Source organism: Coregonus clupeaformis, unplaced genomic scaffold (genome assembly GCF_020615455.1).
Source record: "Coregonus clupeaformis isolate EN_2021a unplaced genomic scaffold, ASM2061545v1 scaf1011, whole genome shotgun sequence".
NCBI classification, from domain to species: Eukaryota; Metazoa; Chordata; class Actinopteri; order Salmoniformes; family Salmonidae; genus Coregonus; species Coregonus clupeaformis.
Window position 1 is genome coordinate 1 of NW_025534465.1, and position 22963 is coordinate 22963.

Here is a 22963-nt window from a genome sequence, read left to right on the forward strand (position 1 = left end):
TAACCCCTGATACACCTATTTATTTTTCAACCCACAGTGCACACCCCTAACCCCCTACACACACCCCTAACCCCTGATACACACCCCTAACCCTAACCCCCTGACACACAGGGGCGTGGGAGAGAGGTTTCAGCGTTGTGTCATTTTTCTTGGACATTGGCAGTCAGTGTGAAAGACCCCACTGTATATAATACCATGGCTCTGCTCTGTAGCTGCCAGATATATGAACAAAAACACATGAAGACTAGAGCCTTACAACACTAATCATTAACACTGTTCACAACACAGAATGAGGATGAAGGTGAAACTAACCTTAGCCAGAAAGCGTTTGACCGCTGGGTACGGACTCAATCAGGTCCAGGAATGGAGGCATGAGCTTCCTGAAGCGTGTGGTCGTGATGCCAACCAGGAAGGTTCCACGGTCGCTAAGGACGGATGTTGTCAGGGTAACCGGGCATATTGCTCATGATGACCTCCTTTGGTGCCAGCCTTGGGGCCTTTCAGCCAGTACCTGGAGGAGAGAGAGAGAGAGAGGGAGAGAGACTGAGTGAGAGAGACAGAGAGACTGAGTGAGAGACAATCAATCATTTCCAGACCCAGGGACATGTACTAGTCTGTGGCAACCTAAATGCCAGAACTGGACAAGACACCTGACACCCTCAGCACACAGGGGGACAAACACCTACCTGGAGGTGACAGCATTCCCTCCCAATATGCCCCCCTAGGCACAACTACGACAACATAACCAACAAAAACGGGTCACGACTCCTGCAGCTCTGTCGCATGCTGGGTATGTACATAGTCAATGGTAGGCTTCGAGGGGGACTCCTATGGTAGGTACACCTATAGCTCATCTCTTGGCAGTAGTACTGTGAACTACTTTATCACTGACCTCAACCCAGAGTCTCTCAGAGCATTCACAGTCAGCCCACTGACACCCCTATCAGAAAACAGCAAAATCACAGTCTACTTGAACAGAGCAATACTCAATCATGAGGCATCAAAAGCCAAAGGAACTGAATAATATTAAGAAATGCTATAGATGGAAGGAAAGTAGTGTTTAAACCTACCAAAAAATAATTAGGAAACAACAAATTCAATCCATTCTAGACAACTTCCTGGACAAACGTTCCACTGTAATAGTGAAGGTGTAAACTTGGCAGTAGAAAACCTAAACAGTATATTTGACCTCTCAGCTTCCCTATCAAATCCAAAAATCTCTAACAGAAAACCAAAGAAAAGTAATAACAGGATAAATGGTTTGATGAAGAATGCAAAAACCTAAGAAAGAAATTGAGAAACCTATCCAACCAAAAACATAGAGACCCAGAAAACCTGAGCTCATACCTTCACTATGGTGAATCACTAACACAATACAGAAATACACTACGGAAAAAGAAGGAACAGCATGTCAGAAATCAGCTCAATGTAATTGAAGAATCCATAGAATCTAACCACTTCTGGGAAAATTGGAACACACTAAACAAACAACAACACGAAGAGCTATCTATCCAAAACGGAGATGTATGGGTAAACCACTTCTCCAATCTTTTTGGCCCTATAACAGAGAACAAACAGCAAAAAAATATACATGATCAAATGCAAATCTTAGAATCAACTATTAAAGACTACCAGAACCCACTGGATTCTCCAATTACAATGAATGAACTACAGGACAAAATACAAACCCTCCAACCCAAAAAGGCCTGTGGTGTTGATGGTATCCTAAATGAAATTATAAAATATACAGACCACAAATTTCAATTGGCTATACTTAAACTCTTTAACATCATCCTTAGCTCTGGCATCTTCCCCAATATTTGGAACCAAGGACTGATCACCCCAATCCACAAAAGTGGAGACAAATTTGACCCCAATAACTACCGTGGGATATGCGTCAACAGCAACCTTGGGAAAATCCTCTGCATTATCATTAACAGCAGACTAGTTCATTTCCTCAGTGAAAACAATGTACTGAGCAAATGTCAAATTGGCTTTTACCAAATTACCGTACGACAGACTACGTATTCACCCTGCACACCCTATTTGACAAACAAACAAACCAAAACAAAGGCAAAAGTCTTCTCATGCTTTGTTGATTTCAAAAAAGCTTTTGACTCAATTTGGCATGAGGGTCTGCTATACAAATTGATGGAAAGTGGGGTTGGGGGGAAAAACATACGACATTATAAAATCCATGTACACAAACAACAAGTGTGCGGTTAAAATTGGCAAAAAAACACACACATTTCTTTCCACAGGGCCGTGGGGTGAGACAGGGATGCAGTTTAAGCCCCACCCTCTTCAACATATATATCAACGAATTGGCGAGGGCACTAGGAACAGTCTGCAGCACCCGGCCTCACCCTACTAGAATCTGAAGTCAAATGTCTTCTGTTTGCTGATGATCTGGTGCTTCTGTCGCCAACCAAGGAGGGCCTACAGCAGCACCTAGATCTTCTGCACAGATTCTGTCAGACCTGGGCCCTGACAGTAAATCTCAGTAAGACAAAAATAATGGTGTTCCAAAAAAGGTCCAGTTGCCGGGACCACAAATACAAATTCCATCTAGACACCGTTGCCCTAGAGCACACAAAAAACTATACATACCTCGGCCTAAACATCAGCACCACAGGTAACTTCCACAAAGCTGTGAACGATCTGAGAGACAAGGCAAGAAGGGCCTTCTATGCCATCAAAAGGAACATAAAATTTGACATACCAATTAGGATCTGGCTAAAAATACTTGAATCAGTTATAGAACCCATTGCCCTTTATGGTTCTGAGGTCTGGGGTCCGCTCACCAACCAAGAATTCACAAAATGGGACAAACACCAAATTGAGACTCTGCATGCAGAATTCTGCAAAAACATCCTCCGTGTACAACGTAAAACACCAAATAATGCATGCAGAGCAGAATTAGGCCAATACCCGCTAATTATCAAAATCCAGAAAAGAGCCATTAAATTCTATAACCACTTAAAAGGAAGCGATTCCCAAACCTTCCATAACAAAGCCATCACCTACAGAGAGATGAACTTGGAGAAGAGTCCCCTAAGCAAGCTGGTCCTGGGGCTCTGTTCACAAACACAAACAGACCCCACACAGCCCCAGGACAACAACAACAACAACAACACAATTAGACCCAACCAAATCATGAGAAAACAAAAAGAGAATTACTTGACACATTGGAAAGAGCAAACAAAAAAACAGAGCAAACTAGAATGCTATTTGGCCCTAAACAGAGAGTACATAGTGGCAGAATACCTGACCACTGTGACTGACCCAAACTTAAGGAAAGCTTTGACTATGTACAGACTCAGTGAGCATAGCCTTGCTATTGAGAAAGGCTGCCGTAGGCAGACCTGGCTGTCAAGAGAAGACAGGCTATGTGCACACTGCCAACAAAATGAGGTGGAAACTGAGCTGCACTTCCTAACCTCCTGCCAAATGTATGACGATATTAGAGACACATATTTCCCTCAGATTACAGCGATCCACAAAGAATTCGAAAAAACAAACCCAATTTTGATAAACTCCCTTATCTACTGGGTGAAAAACCAGTGTGCCATCACAGCAGCAAGATTTGTGACCTGTTGCCACAAGAAAAAGGGCGGTGTCCAAAGAGGGTGTCCAAAGTTTTGGGACACTATAAAGTCCATGTAGAATAAGAGCACTTCCTCCCAGCTGCCCACTGCACTGAGGCTAGGAAACACTATCACCACCGATAAATCTACAATAATCGAGAATTTCAACAAGCATTTTGTACAGCTGGCCATGCTTTCCATCTGGCTACCACTAACCTGGCCACCAACTCTGCACCCTCTGCTGCAACTTGCCCATGCCCCCCCCGCTTCTCCTTCACACAAATTCAGACAGCTGATGTTTTGAAAGCGCTGCAAAATCTGGACCCCTACAAATCAGCTGGGCTAGACAATCTGGACCCTTTCTTTCTAAAACTAGCCGCCGAAATTGTCGCAACCCCTATTACTAGTCTGTTCAACCTCTCTTTCATAACGTCTGAGATCCCCAGAGATTGGAAAGCTGCCGCGGTCATCCCCCTCTTCTAGATCCAAACTGCTACAGACCTATATCCATCCTGCCCTGCCTTTCGAAAGTATTCGAAAGCCAAGTTAACAAACAGATCACCGACCATTTCGAATACCACCGTACCTTCTCCGCTATGCAATCCGGTTTCCGAGCTGGTCCGGGTGCACTTCAGCCACGCTCAAGGTCCTAAACGATATTAGAACCCACGATTGATAATAGACAGTACTGTGCAGCCGTCTTCATCGACCTGGCCAAGGCTTTCGACTCTGTCAACCACAGCATTCTTATTGGCAGACTAAATAGCCTTGGTTTCTCAAATGACTGCCTCGCCTGGTTCACCAACTACTTCTCAGATAGAGTTCAGTGTGTCAAATCGGAGGGCCTGTTGTCTGGACCTATGGCAGTCTCTATGGGGGTGCCACAGGGTTCAATCTTGGGCCGACACTTTTCTCCGTGTATATCAATGATGTCGCTCTTGCTGCTGGTGACTCTCAGATCCACCTCTACGCAGACGACACCATTTTGTATACATCTGGCCCTTCATTGGACACTGTGTTAACAAACCTCCAAACGAGCTTCAATGCCATACAACAATCCTTCAGTAGCCTTCAACTGCTCTTAAACACTAGTAAAACTAAATGCATGCTTTTCAATCGAACGCTGCTAGCACCCGCCCACCCGACTAGAATCACCACTCTCGACGGGTCTGACCTAGAGTATGTGGACAACTACAAATATCTAGGTGTCTGGTTAGACTGTAAACTCAACTTCCAGACTCACATAAAGAATCTCCAATCCAAAGTTAAATCTAGAATCGGCTTCCTATTTCGCAACAAAGCCTCCTTCACTCATGCTGCCAAACATGCCCTCGTAAACTGACTATCCTACCGATCCTTGACTTCGGCGATGTCATTTACAAAATAGCCTCCAACACTCTACTCAGCAAATTGATGTAGTCTATCACAGTGCCATCCGTTTTGTCTCCAAAGCCCCATACACTACCCACCACTGTGACCTGTACGCTCTTGTTGGCTGGTCCTCACTACATGTTCGTCGTCAAACCCACTGGCTCCAGGCCATCTATAAATCACTGCTAGGCAAATCCCTGCCTTATCTTAGCTCATTGGTCACCATAGCAGCACCCACCCGTAGTCTGCGCTCCAGCAGGTATATCTCACTGGTCATTCCCAAAGCCAACACCTCCTTTGGCCGCCATTCCTTCCAGTTCTCTGCTGCCAATGACTGGAACAGATTGCAAAAATCTCTGAAGCTGGAGACTCTTATCTCCCTCAATAACTTTATGCATCAGTTGTCAGAGCACCTTACCGATCACTGCACCTGTACACAGCCCATCTGAAATTAGCCCACCCAACTACCTCATCCCTATATTGTTATTTATTTTGCTCTTTTGCACCCCAATATCTCTATTTGCACATCATCTCTTGCACATCTAGCATTCCAGTGTTAATACTATTGTAATTATTCTGCACTATAGCCTATTTATTGCCTTACCTCCATAACTTGCTACATTTGCACACACTGTATATATATTTTCTGTTGTATTTCTGACTTTATGTTTTTTTTTACCCCATATGTAACTCTGTGTTGTTTTTATTGCACTACTTTGCTTTATCTTGGCCAGGTCGCAGTTGTAAATGAGAACCTGTTCTCAACCTGGCTTACCTGGTTAAATAAAGGTGAAATAAAAAATAAAAATAAAAAATAAACACCATTGTAAATACAACCCATATTTATGTTGATTTATTTTCCCTTTTGTACTTTAACTATTTGCTCATCGTTACAACACTGTATATAGACATAATATGACATTTGAAATGTCTTTATTCTTTTGGAACTTTTCTGAGTGTAATGTTTACTGTTAATATTTATTGTTTATTTCACTTTTGTTTACTATCTACTTCACTTGCTTTGGCAATGTTAACATACGTTTCCCATGCCAATAAAGCCCTTAAATTGGAGAGAGAGAGAGAGAGAGAGAGAGAGAGAGAGAGAGAGAGAGAGAGAGAGAGAGAGAGAGAGACGGAACCATGATTGTCATCAAACAAAAGGCCTTTCTGTAGTGTGAAGGTTCCAGCCAACACCTCTGATAACAGAATAATATTTACATGTTAAAAGGAAAAAGAGAGGGAGGACAGTTACTATGGAAAACACTGTCCTCCGTATGTGTGTGCGTACCTAAAGATGCATCCGATGCTGGTCTCGGCCAGCAGCAGGAAGCTCTCGTCAGGTGACAGGGCGATGCCGTTGGGCATGTAGAGACCATCCAGCAGGACACGCACATGCCCTGACACAGGGTCAAAGGTCAGGAGACGACCCAGAGCGTTGGTCTCTATCACCTAGAGGTCAGGGTCAGGGGTCAGGGGTTATAGAGCTTCTGAAGAAGAAAGGTCATTTCTAGGAATACAGACGGACAGACCTCAAAGCTTGAGCGTGATCGTCGTCCCCAGCGAGAGGAGGAGTCAGTAAAGTAAATGGTTCCAGTCTGAGAGGAGATCTCCAACCCGTTCAGGAATGCAAACGGAACCCCGTCAGCTCCTAGAGCACAGCACACACAGATATTCCATATGTTAACTGGATTAGGCTTGTTGTGGTAATATCAGTTCTAAACAGATATTCCATATGTTAACTGGATGTACATTAGGCTTGTTGTGGTAACATCAGTTCTAAACAGATATTCCATATGTTAACTGGATGTACATTAGGCTTGTTGTGGTCATATCAGTTCTAAACAGATATTCCATATGTTAACTGGATTAGGCTTGTTGTGGTAATATCAGTTCTAAACAGATATTCCATATGTTAACTGGATGTACATTAGGCTTGTTGTGGTAACATCAGTTCTAAACAGATATTCCATATGTTAACTGGATGTACATTAGGCTTGTTGTGGTCATATCAGTTCTAAACAGATATTCCATATGTTAACTGGATGTACATTAGGCTTGTTGTGGTAACATCAGTTCTAAACAGATATTCCATATGTTAACTGGATTAGGCTTGTTGTGGTAATATCAGTTCTAAACAGATATTCCATATGTTAACTGGATGTACATTAGGCTTGTTGTGGTAACATCAGTTCTAAACAGATATTCCATATGTTAACTGGATGTACATTAGGCTTGTTGTGGTAACATCAGTTCTAAACAGATATTCCATATGTTAACTGGATGTACATTAGGCTTGTTGTGGTAACATCAGTTCTAAACAGATATTCCATATGTTAACTGGATGTACATTAGGCTTGTTGTGGTAACATCAGTTTCTAAACAGATATTCCATATGTTAACTGGATGTACATTAGGCTTGTTGTGGTAACATCAGTTCTAAACAGATATTCCATATGTTAACTGGATGTACATTAGGCTTGTTGTGGTAACATCAGTTCAAACAGATATTCCATATGTTAACTGGATCAGGCTTGTTGTGGTCATATCAGTTCTAAACAGATATTCCATATGTTAACTGGATGTACATTAGGCTTGTTGTGGTCATATCAGTTCTAAACAGATATTCCATATGTTAACTGGATTAGGCTTGTTGTGGTAATATCAGTTCTAAACAGATATTCCATATGTTAACTGGATTAGGCTTGTTGTGGTAATATCAGTTCTAAACAGATATTCCATATGTTAACTGGATGTACGTTAGGCTTGTTGTGGTAACATCAGTTCTAAACAGATATTCCATATGTTAACTGGATTAGGCTTGTTGTGGTAATATCAGTTCTAAACAGATATTCCATATGTTAACTGGATGTACATTAGGCTTGTTGTGGTAACATCAGTTCTAAACAGATATTCCATATGTTAACTGGATGTACATTAGGCTTGTTGTGGTAACATCAGTTCTAAACAGATATTCCATATGTTAACTGGATGTACATTAGGCTTGTTGTGGTAACATCAGTTCTAAACAGATATTCCATATGTTAACTGGATGTACATTAGGCTTGTTGTGGTAACATCAGTTCTAAACAGATATTCCATATGTTAACTGGATGTACATTAGGCTTGTTGTGGTAACATCAGTTCTAAACAGATATTCCATATGTTAACTGGATCAGGCTTGTTGTGGTCATATCAGTTCTAAACAGATATTCCATATGTTAACTGGATGTACATTAGGCTTGTTGTGGTCATATCAGTTCTAAACAGATATTCCATATGTTAACTGGATTAGGCTTGTTGTGGTCATATCAGTTCTAAACAGATATTCCATATGTTAACTGGCTGTACATTAGGCTTGTTGTGGTAACATCAGTTCTAAACAGATATTCCATATGTTAACTGGATGTACATTAGGCTTGTTGTGGTAATATCAGTTCTAAACAGATATTCCATATGTTAACTGGATGTGCATTAGGCTTGTTGTGGTATTATCAGTTCTAAACAGATATTCCATATGTTAACTGGATGTACATTAGGCTTGTTGTGGTATTATCAGTTCTAAACAGATATTCCATATGTTAACTGGATGTACATTAGGCTTGTTGTGGTAACATCAGTTCTAAACAGATATTCCATATGTTAACTGGATGTACATTAGGCTTGTTGTGGTAACATCAGTTCTAAACAGATATTCCATATGTTAACTGGATGTACATTAGGCTTATTGTGGTCATTTCAGTTCTAAACAGATATTCCATATGTTAACTGGATGTACATTAGGCTTGTTGTGGTAATATCAGTTCTAAACAGATATTCCATATGTTAACTGGATGTACATTAGGCTTGATGTGGTAACATCAGTTCTAAACAGATATTCCATATGTTAACTGGATGTACATTAGGCTTGTTGTGGTAACATCAGTTCTAAACAGATATTCCATATGTTAACTGGATGTACATTAGGCTTGTTGTGGTAACATCAGTTCTAAACAGATATTCCATATGTTAACTGGATGTACATTAGGCTTGTTGTGGTAACATCAGTTCTAAACAGATATTCCATATGTTAACTGGATGTACATTAGGCTTGTTGTGGTAACATCAGTTCTAAACAGATATTCCATATGTTAACTGGATCAGGCTTGTTGTGGTCATATCAGTTCTAAACAGATATTCCATATGTTAACTGGATGTACATTAGGCTTGTTGTGGTCATATCAGTTCTAAACAGATATTCCATATGTTAACTGGATTAGGCTTGTTGTGGTCATATCAGTTCTAAACAGATATTCCATATGTTAACTGGATGTACATTAGGCTTGTTGTGGTAACATCAGTTCTAAACAGATATTCCATATGTTAACTGGATGTACATTAGGCTTGTTGTGGTAATATCAGTTCTAAACAGATATTCCATATGTTAACTGGATGTGCATTAGGCTTGTTGTGGTATTATCAGTTCTAAACAGATATTCCATATGTTAACTGGATGTACATTAGGCTTGTTGTGGTATTATCAGTTCTAAACAGATATTCCATATGTTAACTGGATGTACATTAGGCTTGTTGTGGTATTATCAGTTCTAAACAGATATTCCATATGTTAACTGGATGTACATTAGGCTTGTTGTGGTAACATCAGTTCTAAACAGATATTCCATATGTTAACTGGATGTACATTAGGCTTGTTGTGGTAACATCAGTTCTAAACAGATATTCCATATGTTAACTGGATTAGGCTTGTTGTGGTAACATCAGTTCTAAACAGATATTCCATATGTTAACTGGATTAGGCTTGTTGTGGTAATATCAGTTCTAAACAGATATTCCATATGTTAACTGGATGTACATTAGGCTTGTTGTGGTAACATCAGTTCTAAACAGATATTCCATATGTTAACTGGATGTACATTAGGCTTGTTGTGGTAACATCAGTTCTAAACAGATATTCCATATGTTAACTGGATGTACATTAGGCTTGTTGTGGTAACATCAGTTCTAAACAGATATTCCATATGTTAACTGGATGTACATTAGGCTTGTTGTGGTAACATCAGTTCTAAACAGATATTCCATATGTTAACTGGATGTACATTAGGCTTGTTGTGGTAACATCAGTTCAAACAGATATTCCATATGTTAACTGGATCAGGCTTGTTGTGGTCATATCAGTTCTAAACAGATATTCCATATGTTAACTGGATGTACATTAGGCTTGTTGTGGTCATATCAGTTCTAAACAGATATTCCATATGTTAACTGGATTAGGCTTGTTGTGGTAATATCAGTTCTAAACAGATATTCCATATGTTAACTGGATTAGGCTTGTTGTGGTAATATCAGTTCTAAACAGATATTCCATATGTTAACTGGATGTACGTTAGGCTTGTTGTGGTAACATCAGTTCTAAACAGATATTCCATATGTTAACTGGATTAGGCTTGTTGTGGTAATATCAGTTCTAAACAGATATTCCATATGTTAACTGGATGTACATTAGGCTTGTTGTGGTAACATCAGTTCTAAACAGATATTCCATATGTTAACTGGATGTACATTAGGCTTGTTGTGGTAACATCAGTTCTAAACAGATATTCCATATGTTAACTGGATGTACATTAGGCTTGTTGTGGTAACATCAGTTCTAAACAGATATTCCATATGTTAACTGGATGTACATTAGGCTTGTTGTGGTAACATCAGTTCTAAACAGATATTCCATATGTTAACTGGATGTACATTAGGCTTGTTGTGGTAACATCAGTTCTAAACAGATATTCCATATGTTAACTGGATCAGGCTTGTTGTGGTCATATCAGTTCTAAACAGATATTCCATATGTTAACTGGATGTACATTAGGCTTGTTGTGGTCATATCAGTTCTAAACAGATATTCCATATGTTAACTGGATTAGGCTTGTTGTGGTCATATCAGTTCTAAACAGATATTCCATATGTTAACTGGCTGTACATTAGGCTTGTTGTGGTAACATCAGTTCTAAACAGATATTCCATATGTTAACTGGATGTACATTAGGCTTGTTGTGGTAATATCAGTTCTAAACAGATATTCCATATGTTAACTGGATGTGCATTAGGCTTGTTGTGGTATTATCAGTTCTAAACAGATATTCCATATGTTAACTGGATGTACATTAGGCTTGTTGTGGTAACATCAGTTCTAAACAGATATTCCATATGTTAACTGGATGTACATTAGGCTTGTTGTGGTAACATCAGTTCTAAACAGATATTCCATATGTTAACTGGATGTACATTAGGCTTATTGTGGTCATTTCAGTTCTAAACAGATATTCCATATGTTAACTGGATGTACATTAGGCTTGTTGTGGTAATATCAGTTCTAAACAGATATTCCATATGTTAACTGGATGTACATTAGGCTTGATGTGGTAACATCAGTTCTAAACAGATATTCCATATGTTAACTGGATGTACATTAGGCTTGTTGTGGTAACATCAGTTCTAAACAGATATTCCATATGTTAACTGGATGTACATTAGGCTTGTTGTGGTAACATCAGTTCTAAACAGATATTCCATATGTTAACTGGATGTACATTAGGCTTGTTGTGGTAACATCAGTTCTAAACAGATATTCCATATGTTAACTGGATGTACATTAGGCTTGTTGTGGTAACATCAGTTCTAAACAGATATTCCATATGTTAACTGGATCAGGCTTGTTGTGGTCATATCAGTTCTAAACAGATATTCCATATGTTAACTGGATGTACATTAGGCTTGTTGTGGTCATATCAGTTCTAAACAGATATTCCATATGTTAACTGGATTAGGCTTGTTGTGGTCATATCAGTTCTAAACAGATATTCCATATGTTAACTGGATGTACATTAGGCTTGTTGTGGTAACATCAGTTCTAAACAGATATTCCATATGTTAACTGGATGTACATTAGGCTTGTTGTGGTAATATCAGTTCTAAACAGATATTCCATATGTTAACTGGATGTGCATTAGGCTTGTTGTGGTATTATCAGTTCTAAACAGATATTCCATATGTTAACTGGATGTACATTAGGCTTGTTGTGGTATTATCAGTTCTAAACAGATATTCCATATGTTAACTGGATGTACATTAGGCTTGTTGTGGTAACATCAGTTCTAAACAGATATTCCATATGTTAACTGGATGTACATTAGGCTTGTTGTGGTAACATCAGTTCTAAACAGATATTCCATATGTTAACTGGATGTACATTAGGCTTGTTGTGGTAACATCAGTTCTAAACAGATATTCCATATGTTAACTGGATGTACATTAGGCTTGTTGTGGTCATTTCAGTTCTAAACAGATATTCCATATGTTAACTGGCTGTACATTAGGCTTGTTGTGGTAATATCAGTTCTAAACAGATATTCCATATGTTAACTGGATGTACATTAGGCTTGATGTGGTAACATCAGTTCTAAACAGATATTCCATATGTTAACTGGATGTACATTAGGCTTGTTGTGGTCATTTCAGTTCTAAACAGATATTCCATATGTTAACTGGCTGTACATTAGGCTTGTTGTGGTAATATCAGTTCTAAACAGATATTCCATATGTTAACTGGATGTACATTAGGCTTGATGTGGTAACATCAGTTCTAAACAGATATTCCATATGTTAACTGGATGTACATTAGGCTTATTGTGGTCATTTCAGTTCTAAACAGATATTCCATATGTTAACTGGATGTACATTAGGCTTGTTGTGGTAATATCAGTTCTAAACAGATATTCCATATGTTAACTGGATGTACATTAGGCTTGATGTGGTAACATCAGTTCTAAACAGATATTCCATATGTTAACTGGATGTACATTAGGCTTGTTGTGGTAACATCAGTTCTAAACAGATATTCCATATGTTAACTGGATGTACATTAGGCTTGTTGTGGTAACATCAGTTCTAAACAGATATTCCATATGTTAACTGGATGTACATTAGGCTTGTTGTGGTAACATCAGTTCTAAACAGATATTCCATATGTTAACTGGATGTACATTAGGCTTGTTGTGGTAACATCAGTTCTAAACAGATCATCCATATGTTAACTGGATGTACATTGTCAGACCTTGACTGCTGTCCAGTCAGAGTTAACCCTCTGGAGTCTAAGCCCTGTCTAAGCCAGGGAAGGGTTTCTAAGCTAACATACTGTATGGAACTGTTTTAAGATGGTCACACCAAGGATTACCCCCTCCCCCCTCCCCCTCCCCCTCCCCGGCTTAGACAGGGCTTAGACTCGAGAGGGTTAAGGTTAGGGTTAGACTGTCAGACCTGCTGTCCAGTCAGAGTTAAGGTTAGGGTTAGACTGTCAGACCTGCTGTCCAGTCAGAGTTAAGGTTAGGGTTAGACTGTCAGACCTGCTGTCCAGTCAGAGTTAAGGTTAGGGTTAGACTGTCAGACCTGCTGTCCAGTCAGAGTTAAGGTTAGGGTTAGACTGTCAGACCTGCTGTCCAGTCAGAGTTAAGGTTAGGGTTAGACTGTCAGACCTGCTGTCCAGTCAGAGTTAAGGTTAGGGTTAGACTGTCAGACCTGCTGTCCAGTCAGAGTTAAGGTTAGGGTTAGACTGTCAGACCTGCTGTCCAGTCAGAGTTAAGGTTAGGGTTAGACTGTCAGACCTGCTGTCCAGTCAGAGTTAAGGTTAGGGTTAGACTGTCAGACCTGCTGTCCAGTCAGAGTTAAGGTTAGGGTTAGACTGTCAGACCTGCTGTCCAGTCAGAGTTAAGGTTAGGGTTAGACTGTCAGACCTGCTGTCCAGTCAGAGTTAAGGTTAGGGTTAGACTGTGAATGTGAAGGATCAGACCTTGTTTGCTGTCTAGTAGCAGGGTCTTGTGTCCAGTCTGGGGGTTAGGGGTTAGGGGTTACCTGTCTTGCTGTCTAGTAGCAGGGTCTTGTGTCCAGTCTGGGGGTTAGGGGTCAGGGGTTACCTGTCTTGCTGTCTAGTAGCAGGGTCTTGTGTCCAGTCTGGGGGTTAGGGGGTCAGGGGTTACCTGTCTTGCTGTCTAGTAGCAGGGTCTTGTGTCCAGTCTGGGGGTTAGGGGTCAGGGGTTACCTGTCTTGCTGTCTAGTAGCAGGGTCTTGTGTCCAGTCTGGGGGTTAGGGGTCAGGGGTTACCTGTCTTGCTGTCTAGTAGCAGGGTCTTGTGTCCAGTCTGGGGGTTAGGGGTCAGGGTTACCTGTCTTGCTGTCTAGTAGCAGGGTCTTGTGTCCAGTCTGGGGGTTAGGGGTCAGGGGTTACCTGTCTTGCTGTCTAGTAGCAGGGTCTTGTGTCCAGTCTGGGGGTTAGGGGTCAGGGGTTACCTGTCTTGCTGTCTAGTAGCAGGGTCTTGTGTCCAGTCTGGGGGTCAACAGAAAACAGTCCAAAGTAGGAGTCAGCTACGATCAGCTGACCACCGCTGTCCAACCGCACGCCATGAGGACGACCACAGACTGGCTCGTAGTCTGTACTGCTACCTAGAGGAACAACAGACATAACATCATAGTCTGTACTGCTACCTAGAGGAACAACAGACATAACATCATAGTCTGTGCTGCTACCTAGAGGGACACCAGACATAACATCATAGTCTGTACTGCTACCTAGAGGGACACCAGACATAACATCATAGTCTGGACTGCTACCTAGAGGAACACCAGACATAACATCATAGTCTGGACTGCTACCTAGAGGGACACCAGACATAACATCATAGTCTGGACTGCTACCTACAGACACACAACAACAACAGATGGAAATAGACAAACTCATAATTCAGTTATTCCTTTAGCTCAGTCTTCCCTTCTAACCCTTAACCCTTAACCTTCTAACCTTCGAACCCTCTAATCTGAGGTCTTGGGTTGAGATATCAGCTGAGATATCAGAGGAAGACAATCAGCTGCCGGCCACTTCAACAGAGATCTGAACAGAACACTCACATAGTCTGTTTTGGCCTGAGCTCAGAGGAAGACAATCAGCTGCCGGCCACTTCAACAGAGATCTGAACAGAACACTCACATAGTCTGTTTTGGCCTGAGCTCAGAGGAAGACAATCAGCTGCCGGCCACTTCAACAGAGATCTGAACAGAACACTCACAGTCTGTTTAGGCCTGAGCTCAGAGGAAGACAATCAGCTGCCGGCCACTTCAACAGAGATCTGAACAGAACACTCACAGTCTGTTTAGGCCTGAGCTCAGAGGAAGACAATCATCTGCCGGCCACTTCAACAGAGATCTGAACAGAACACTCACAGTCTGTTTAGGCCTGAGCTCAGAGGAAGACAATCAGCTGCCGGCCACTTCAACAGAGATCTGAACAGAACACATATGTAACAGTTTTGCTTCCGTCCCTCTCCTCGCCCCTACCTGGGCTTGAACCAGGGACCCTCTGCACACATCGACAACAGTCACCCTCGAAAGCACCGTTACCCGCCGTGGCCCTTGCAGAGCAAGGGAAACAACTACTTCAAGGTCTCAGAGCGAGTGACGTCACCGATTGAAACGCTACTAGTGCGCACCGCTAACTAGCTAGCCATTTCACACCGGTTACACATACACACAGCTAAACACTTCCCAACAGAAGAAAGAGACATTCTCAGTGTTCCACACCAGGGGCGCACTCCAGTAGAACATCTGAAATATGTTTTCTCACCTGTTTCATACCTACTGAACACAACCCTGATCCGTAGACAGGAGACCCCAAAACAGATTCCATCATACAGTGGGGAAAAAAAGTATTTATTAATTATTAATATTAATATGCCATTTAGCAGACGCTTTTATCCAAAGCGACTTACAGTCATGCGTGCATACATTATTTTTTTGTGTATGGGTGGTCCCGGGGATCGAACCCACTACCTTGGCGTTACAAGCGCCGTGCTCTACCAGCTGAGCTACAGAGGACCACAATTTAGTCAGCCACCCACTTAAAAAGATGAGAGAGGCCTGTAATTTTCATCATAGTGTGATGTCACGAGAGGCTACACAGCTTTCAGCGGGATTGCTCAAGTAGTGCAAGGAGACCAGGTTCAACCAAAACAAGGATTTTATTAAAGGTCTTGGGAAACTAACGAAATTATAACACAATTCTGTTCTCTGGTGGCTCTTAAGGGTTAACAGTTCAGGGATGTCTCTTCCACATCCAAAATCATAACTCTCCCTCGCTCAAATAACTTTTCCCCAGCCTTACTGTATTCCACGTTGCAGCTAGTGGCCAACCCAGCAAAACGTCCTTCCAAATGTCCCACACGTATTTCCACAGGTGCATATATCCAAAGGTGAGTATTTCCCAAAGGTAAGTATCTCCAAATCCTTATATTCCTCATGGAAGTGGACGTGCAGCACTCTTGTCCTCCCGAGAGCCCAGGTTGGAGACCGTGTCTCTTCCCTTCAACAAACCCTCAGCTCATCAGCTCCTGATTGGTTTCAGCTGCGTGGGAAGATTGGCCATAGAGGGTTGGAGTTCCCGACCATACCAGCAGATGGAGCCATAGCTGTCTGGGTTTGCAGCCATCTCAGGGGGATGTAACGTCCCTCCAGGACACAGCCTCTCGTGACATCACAATAGGTACACGTCAACTATGACAGATTACATGGCCATTAAGGCCAGATGGTTCTTCAAGATGTTCAAACGTTCATAAATGACCAGCAATAGTATAAAGTAATACTTCTACACCACCCCCCACCCCACCCCACCCCCCATAAAAAATAAAATACAATAAAAGGTGGTTGTCCCACTGGTTATCATAAGGTGAATGCACCAATGTGTAAGTGGCTCTGGATAAGAGCGTCTGCTAACTGATGTAAATGTAAACGATATTCCCAGTGGTTGTAGAGGGCGCAACAGGTCAGGACCTCAGGAGGAAATGTCACTTGGCTTTTTATAGCCGAGCATTCAGAGGTCGAGACAGCGGGAGAGAGAGAGAGAGAGAGAGAGAGAGCGAGGTTTCCCATGCCAATAACACCCTATGAATTTAATTGAATCGAGAGAGAGTTGAAAACAGCAGGTCCGGGACAAGGCAGCACGTCCGGTGAACAAGCAGTTAAGTTAGTTACTGACCACACTCCTGTAAGTCCTGTCCCATGTGGGTGATGAGGGTTAGAGTCTCCTGCTGGATCCTCCACAGCTTCCCATCCACCGTCCCTGTGTACACGTTACCTAGGAGACAGCAGGGGTTAGAGGTCAGGGGTCAGACAGGCCACAGGGTCTCATAACAGTGGTAGGAGTTCTAAAAAGGTATTTCCAGTGAAAGGTCATATAAACACTGACGAGGCTGATGAAAAGACACGATTAAATTAAAACCTGCTGAGTGATAAAACAACTCAGACAAGAGTTCTTACCCTCCTGGTCGGCAGTGAAGGATTCTGGTCCATGTAGTTGTCCAGTGAACAGTCTGCGTCCGTTCTGTAGTCTGGTGTTGACAGCCAGTGGGCCCTCCAGGAGTGGAGGGGGTCCTTTGAATCTGACAGACAGACAATAACTCTTCAACCCCTAAACTGACAGACAGACAATAACTATTTAACCCCTAAACTGTTTCCCTCTGATAACACCAACCTGTCTCTATACACAACCCTTCACCTCCAACCAAATCCCTAATAACATCTCCTTTCTCCCGAACAACATGTAAGGCTCAGAGTCTATGGGTGAGGGGAAGATGTGTGTGTGTGTGTGTGTGTGCGTGTGTGTGTGTGTGTGTGTGTGTGTGTGTGTGCGTGTGTGTGTGTGTGTGTGTGTGTGTGTGTGTGTGTGTGTGTGTGTGTGCGTGTGTGTGTGTGTGTGTGTGTGTGTGTGTGTGTGCGTGTGTTTGTGACATCACATTTTATATGTCACATGCGCCGAATACAACAGGTGTAGACCTTACAGTGAAATGCTTACTTACAAGCCCTTAACCAACAATGGCATTTAAAAGTTTAAAAAAATAGTTAAGAAATTATTTACTAAATAAACTCAAGTTTAAAAAAAGTAACACAATAAAATAACGAGGCTATATACAGGGGGTACCGGTACCGAGTCAATGTGCAGGGGCACAGGTTAGTCGAAGTAATTGAGGTAATATGTACATGTAGGTAGAGGTAAAGTGACTACGCATAGATAATAAACAGAGTAGCAGCAGCGTAAAAAAAAGGGTGTCAATGCAAATAGTCCGGGTGGCCATTTGATTAACTGTTCAGCGGTCTCATGGCTTGGGGGTAGAAGCTGTTAAGGAGCCTTTTGGAACTAGACTTGGCGCTCCGGTACCGCTTGCCGTTCGGTAGCAGAGAGAACAGTCTATGACTAGGGTGGCTGGAATCTTTGACAATTTTTAGGAGCTTCCTCTGACACCGCCTGGTATAGAGGTCCTGGATGGCAGGAAGCTTGGCCCCAGTGATGTGCTGGGCCGTACGCACTACCCTCTGTAGTGCCTTGCGGTCGGAGGCCAAGCAGTTGCCATACCAGGTGGTGATGCAACCAGTCAGGATGCTCTCGATGGTGCAGCTGTATAATTTTTTGAGGATCTGAGGACCCATGCCAAATCTTTTCAGTCTCCTGAGGGGGAATAAGCATTGTCGTGCCCTCTTCACGACTGTCTTGGTGTGTTTGGACCATGATAGTTTGTTGGTGATGTGGACACCAAGGAACTTGAAGCTCTTGACCTGTTCCACTACAGCCCCATCTATGTGAATGGGGGCGTGCTCTGTCCTCTTTTTTTTCCTGTAGTCCACAATCATCTCCTTTGTCTTGGTCACGTTGAGGGAGATGTTGTTGTCCTGGCACCACACGGCCAGGTCTCTGACCTCCTCCCTATAGGCTGTCTCATTATTGTCGGTGATCAGGTCTACCCCTGTTGTGTTGTCAGCAAACTTAATGATGGTGTTGGAGTCGTGCCTGGCCACGCAGTCGTGGGTGAACAGGGAGTACAGGAGGGGACTGAGCACGCACCCCTGAGGGGCCCCCGTGTTGAGGATCAGCGTGGCAGATGTGTTATTGCCTACCCTTACCACCTGGGGGGCGGCCCATCAGGAAGTCCAGGATCCAGTTGCAGAGGGAGGTGTTTAGTCCCAGGGTCCTTAACTTAGTGATGAGCTTTGAGGGCACTATGGTGTTGAATGCTGAGCTGTAGTCAATGAACAGCATTCTCACATAGGTGTCCCTTTTGTCCAGGTGGGAAAGGGCAGTGTGGAGTGCAATAGAGATTGCATCATCTGTGGATCTGTTGGAGTGGTATGCGAATTGGGGTGGTATGCGAATTGGAGTGGGTCTAGGGTTTTCTGGGATAATGGTGTTGATGTGAGCCATGACCAGCCTTTCAAAGCACTTCATAGCTACAGACATTGTGTTACGGGTCGGTAGTCATTTAGGCAGGTTACCTTGGCGTTCTTGGGCACAGGGACTATGGTGGTCTGCTTGAAACAGGTTGAAAATGTCAGTGAAGACACTTGCCAGTTGGTCAGCGTATGCTCAGAGTACAAGTCCTGGTAATCCGTCTGGCTCTGCGGCCTTGTAAATGTTGTCCTGTTTAAAGGTCTTACTCACATCGGCTACAGAGAGCGTGATCACACAGTTGTCCGGAACAGGTGGTGCTCTTATGCATGCTTCAGCGTTGCTTGCCTCAAAGCATGCATAGAAGTGGTTTAGCTCATCTTCCCTTTGTAGTCCGTAAAAGCCTGCAAGCCCTGCCACATCCGACGAGCGTCAGAGCCGGTGTAGTGTGTGTGTGTACTTACACGTAAGGCTGAGGGTCTATAGGTGAGGGGAGGAGGTAGATCCCCACAGCCACAGATAGCAGGACCACTGAGAGCGCTCTCTTCCAAAGCCTGAAGACAGGAGACAACACAACAGATATCACATACCACATATACACTGAGTCAAAATTTGAGATTTTTGGTTCCAATCGCCGTGTCTTTGTGAGACGCGGTATGGGTGAACGGATGATCTCTGCATGTGTATTTCCCACCGTAAAGCATGGAGGAGGAGGTGTTATGGTGTGGGGGTGCTTTGCTTGTGACACTGTCTGTGATTTATTTAGAATTCAAGGCACACTTAACCAGCATGGCTACCGCAGCATTCTGCAGCGATACGCCATCCAATCTGGTTTGGGCTTAGTGGGACCATCATTTCTTTTTCAACAGGACAATGACCCAACACACCTCCAGGATGTGTAAGGGCTATTTTACCAAGAAGGAGAGTGATGGAGTGCTGCATCAGATGACCAGGCCTCCACAGTCCCCCGACCTCAACCCAATTGAGATGGTTTGGGATGAGTCGGACCGCAGAGTGAAGGAAAAGCAGCCAACAAGTGCTCAGCATATGTGGGAACTCCTTCAAGACTGTTGGAAAAGCATTCCAGGTGAAGCTGGTTGAGAGAATGCCAAGAGTGTGCAAAGCTGTCATCAAGGCAAAGGGTGGCTATTTGAAGAATCTCAAATATAAAATATATTTTGATTTGTATAACACTTTTTTGGTTACTACATGATTCCATATGTGTTATTTCATAGTTTTGACGTCTTCACTATTATTCTACAATGTAGAAAATAGTAAAAATAAAGAAAAACCCTGGAATGAGTAGGTGTGTCCAAACTTTTACATTTTTAGTCATTTAGCAGACGCTCTTATCCAGAGCGACTTACAGTTAATGCATACATTATTTTATTTTTTCATACCCCCTGTGGGTATCGAACCCACAACCCTGGCATTGCAAACGCCATGCTCTATCAACTGAGCTACATCCCTGCCGGCCATTCCCTTCCCTACCCTGGACGACGCTGGGCCAATTGCGCGCCACCCCATTGGTCTCCCGGTCGTGGCCGGCTATGACAGAGCCTGGATTCGAACCAGGATCTCTAGTGGCACAGCTAGCACTGCGATGCCTTAAACCACTGCGCCACTCGGGAGATGACTGGTACTGTATATATACACACAGTATATACTGATAACATGTCATCTCTCCCACCATCAAACAACAACTGAACCTTAACCCTAACAGCCCCTCGCTCTCATATCTTGTAACAAGGAGATACAGTGATTTATCACCTCCTCTCTTCTGTCTCTAGTTAATAAATTAACTGTGTTGTTGTGTCATACCCCCATACCTCCATGTCATTCCCCCCGCCAAGGTAGTGGGTTCGATCCCAGGGACCACCCATACACAAAAATGTATGCACGCATGACTGTAAGTCGCTTTGGACAAAAGCGTCTGCTAAATGGCATATTATTACTATGATAGAGCAAGGTATTTCCACACCATCTTTAATCTCCTCTGAGCTGCAGTTATTGGGTAATATTCTAATAGGCAGTGGTGGAAAAAGTACCCAATTTTCATACTTGAGTAAAAGTATAGATACCTTAATAAACAGTTACTCAAGTAAAAGTGAAAGTCACCCAGTAAAATACTACTGGAGTAAAAGTCTCCATTAAGTATCAAAACTAAATGTAATTGATAAAATATACTTAAGTACCAGAAGTAAAAGTATAAATCATTTCAAATTCCTTATAGTAAGCAAACCAGAAGGCACCACGTGTTCTCTTGATAAGTGCATGAATTGGACAATTTTCCTGTCCTGCTAAGCATTCAACAAATGTAAAAAATGTATGGAGTAAAAAGTACATTATTTTCTTTGGGAATGTAGTGAAGTAAAAGTTGTCAAAAGTACAGATACCAAAAAAAAACTACTTAAGTAGTACTTTAAATTATTTGTACTTTACACCACTGCTAATAGGCTACAATCAAAGTTTAATTTCAATCGTTTCATAACATGTCTTTTTCCCAGGTGAGTTGCACTTGTGTAACAATATCTTTATCATAATTAACAACTCGGACAAAAACGTGAACTCAAAATTCTACCAAAACATGACTGCGGTCTTTCCTCCAACAGTAGCCTATCTAAACTATCTATCTACCAAAAACATAGTTCATCTGCCAACTTGTTTTTGAGTGACAAATACACTCATGCTTAAAATCGTTCACGCTTCTTCAATATTGTTCTATCACGAAGCAAAACAACACCGGTAAAAACGTACATGGTGAATCCCTCTGCAGATCGCGCCCGTCCGGTTAGATCACAGCCTGGTTGGATCCGGTCTCCGGTGAGACTCGCCGCCATGAAGCAAAGCTGCTGGCTGGTCTGGTGAGCGCCACGGAGGTGTGTGTGCTGTTCGGAGAGAGTGTGTGTGTGTGTTGCCCCTTGAGATTATTCATAGTGAGTTCATCCAGGGGACAGATGACTGGAGGGGAGGTGTGAGATGGGCTGGGGGAGGTGTGAAACGGGCTGGGGGAGAATTTGAGACGGGCTGGGGGAGGTTTGAGACGGGCTGGGGGGAGGTGTGAAACGGGCTGGGGGAGGTGTGAGACGGGCTGGGGGGAGGTTTGAGACGGGCTGGGGGAGGTTTGAGACGGGCTGGGGGAGGTTTCATTTGATTTGGGATCTTTGTTGTTCGTCAACTATCATGATATTGTTGATATTGTCTGGCCACTAGAGGGAGCCACTCGACAAGGCCTTGGGCCTGAGCTTTATGGCTCCCTCAGTCTGCACAGTCTGTTTACAGATCAACTTTTATCTGTCACATGCTTCGGAAACAACAGGTGGAGACTAACGGTGAAATGCTTACTGAAGGGCCCTTCCCAACAATGCAGAGAAAAAGACTAACAGGAGGAATAGCTTAGTGGGGCGGCAGGTAGCTTAGTGGTTAAGAGCGTTGTGCCAGTAACCGAAAGGTCGTTGGTTCTAATCCCGGAGCCGACTAGGTGAAAAATCTGTCGATGTGCCCTTCAGCAAGGCACTTAACCTAAATTGCTCTGGATAAGAGCGTCTGCTAAAATGTCAAATAAATAAATGAGTAATGTTAACTTGACACAGTGTACCAGTACCCTACTAGGTCATTGAGGTAGTAGATACAGTGGGGAAAAAAAGTATTTAGTCAGCCACCAATTGTGCAAGTTCTCCCACTTAAAAAGATGAGAGAGGCCTGTAATTTTCATCATAGGTACACGTCAACTATGACAGACAAATTGAGAAAAAAAA

General features: G+C 42.7%; 1 pseudogene; it reads right to left on the reverse strand.

Moving 5' to 3' along the window:
• Positions 1 to 312: 312 nt before the first annotated feature.
• LOC123486122 lies at positions 313 to 22179 on the reverse strand (annotated as a pseudogene).
• Between the last annotated feature and the right edge of the window lie 784 nt (positions 22180 to 22963).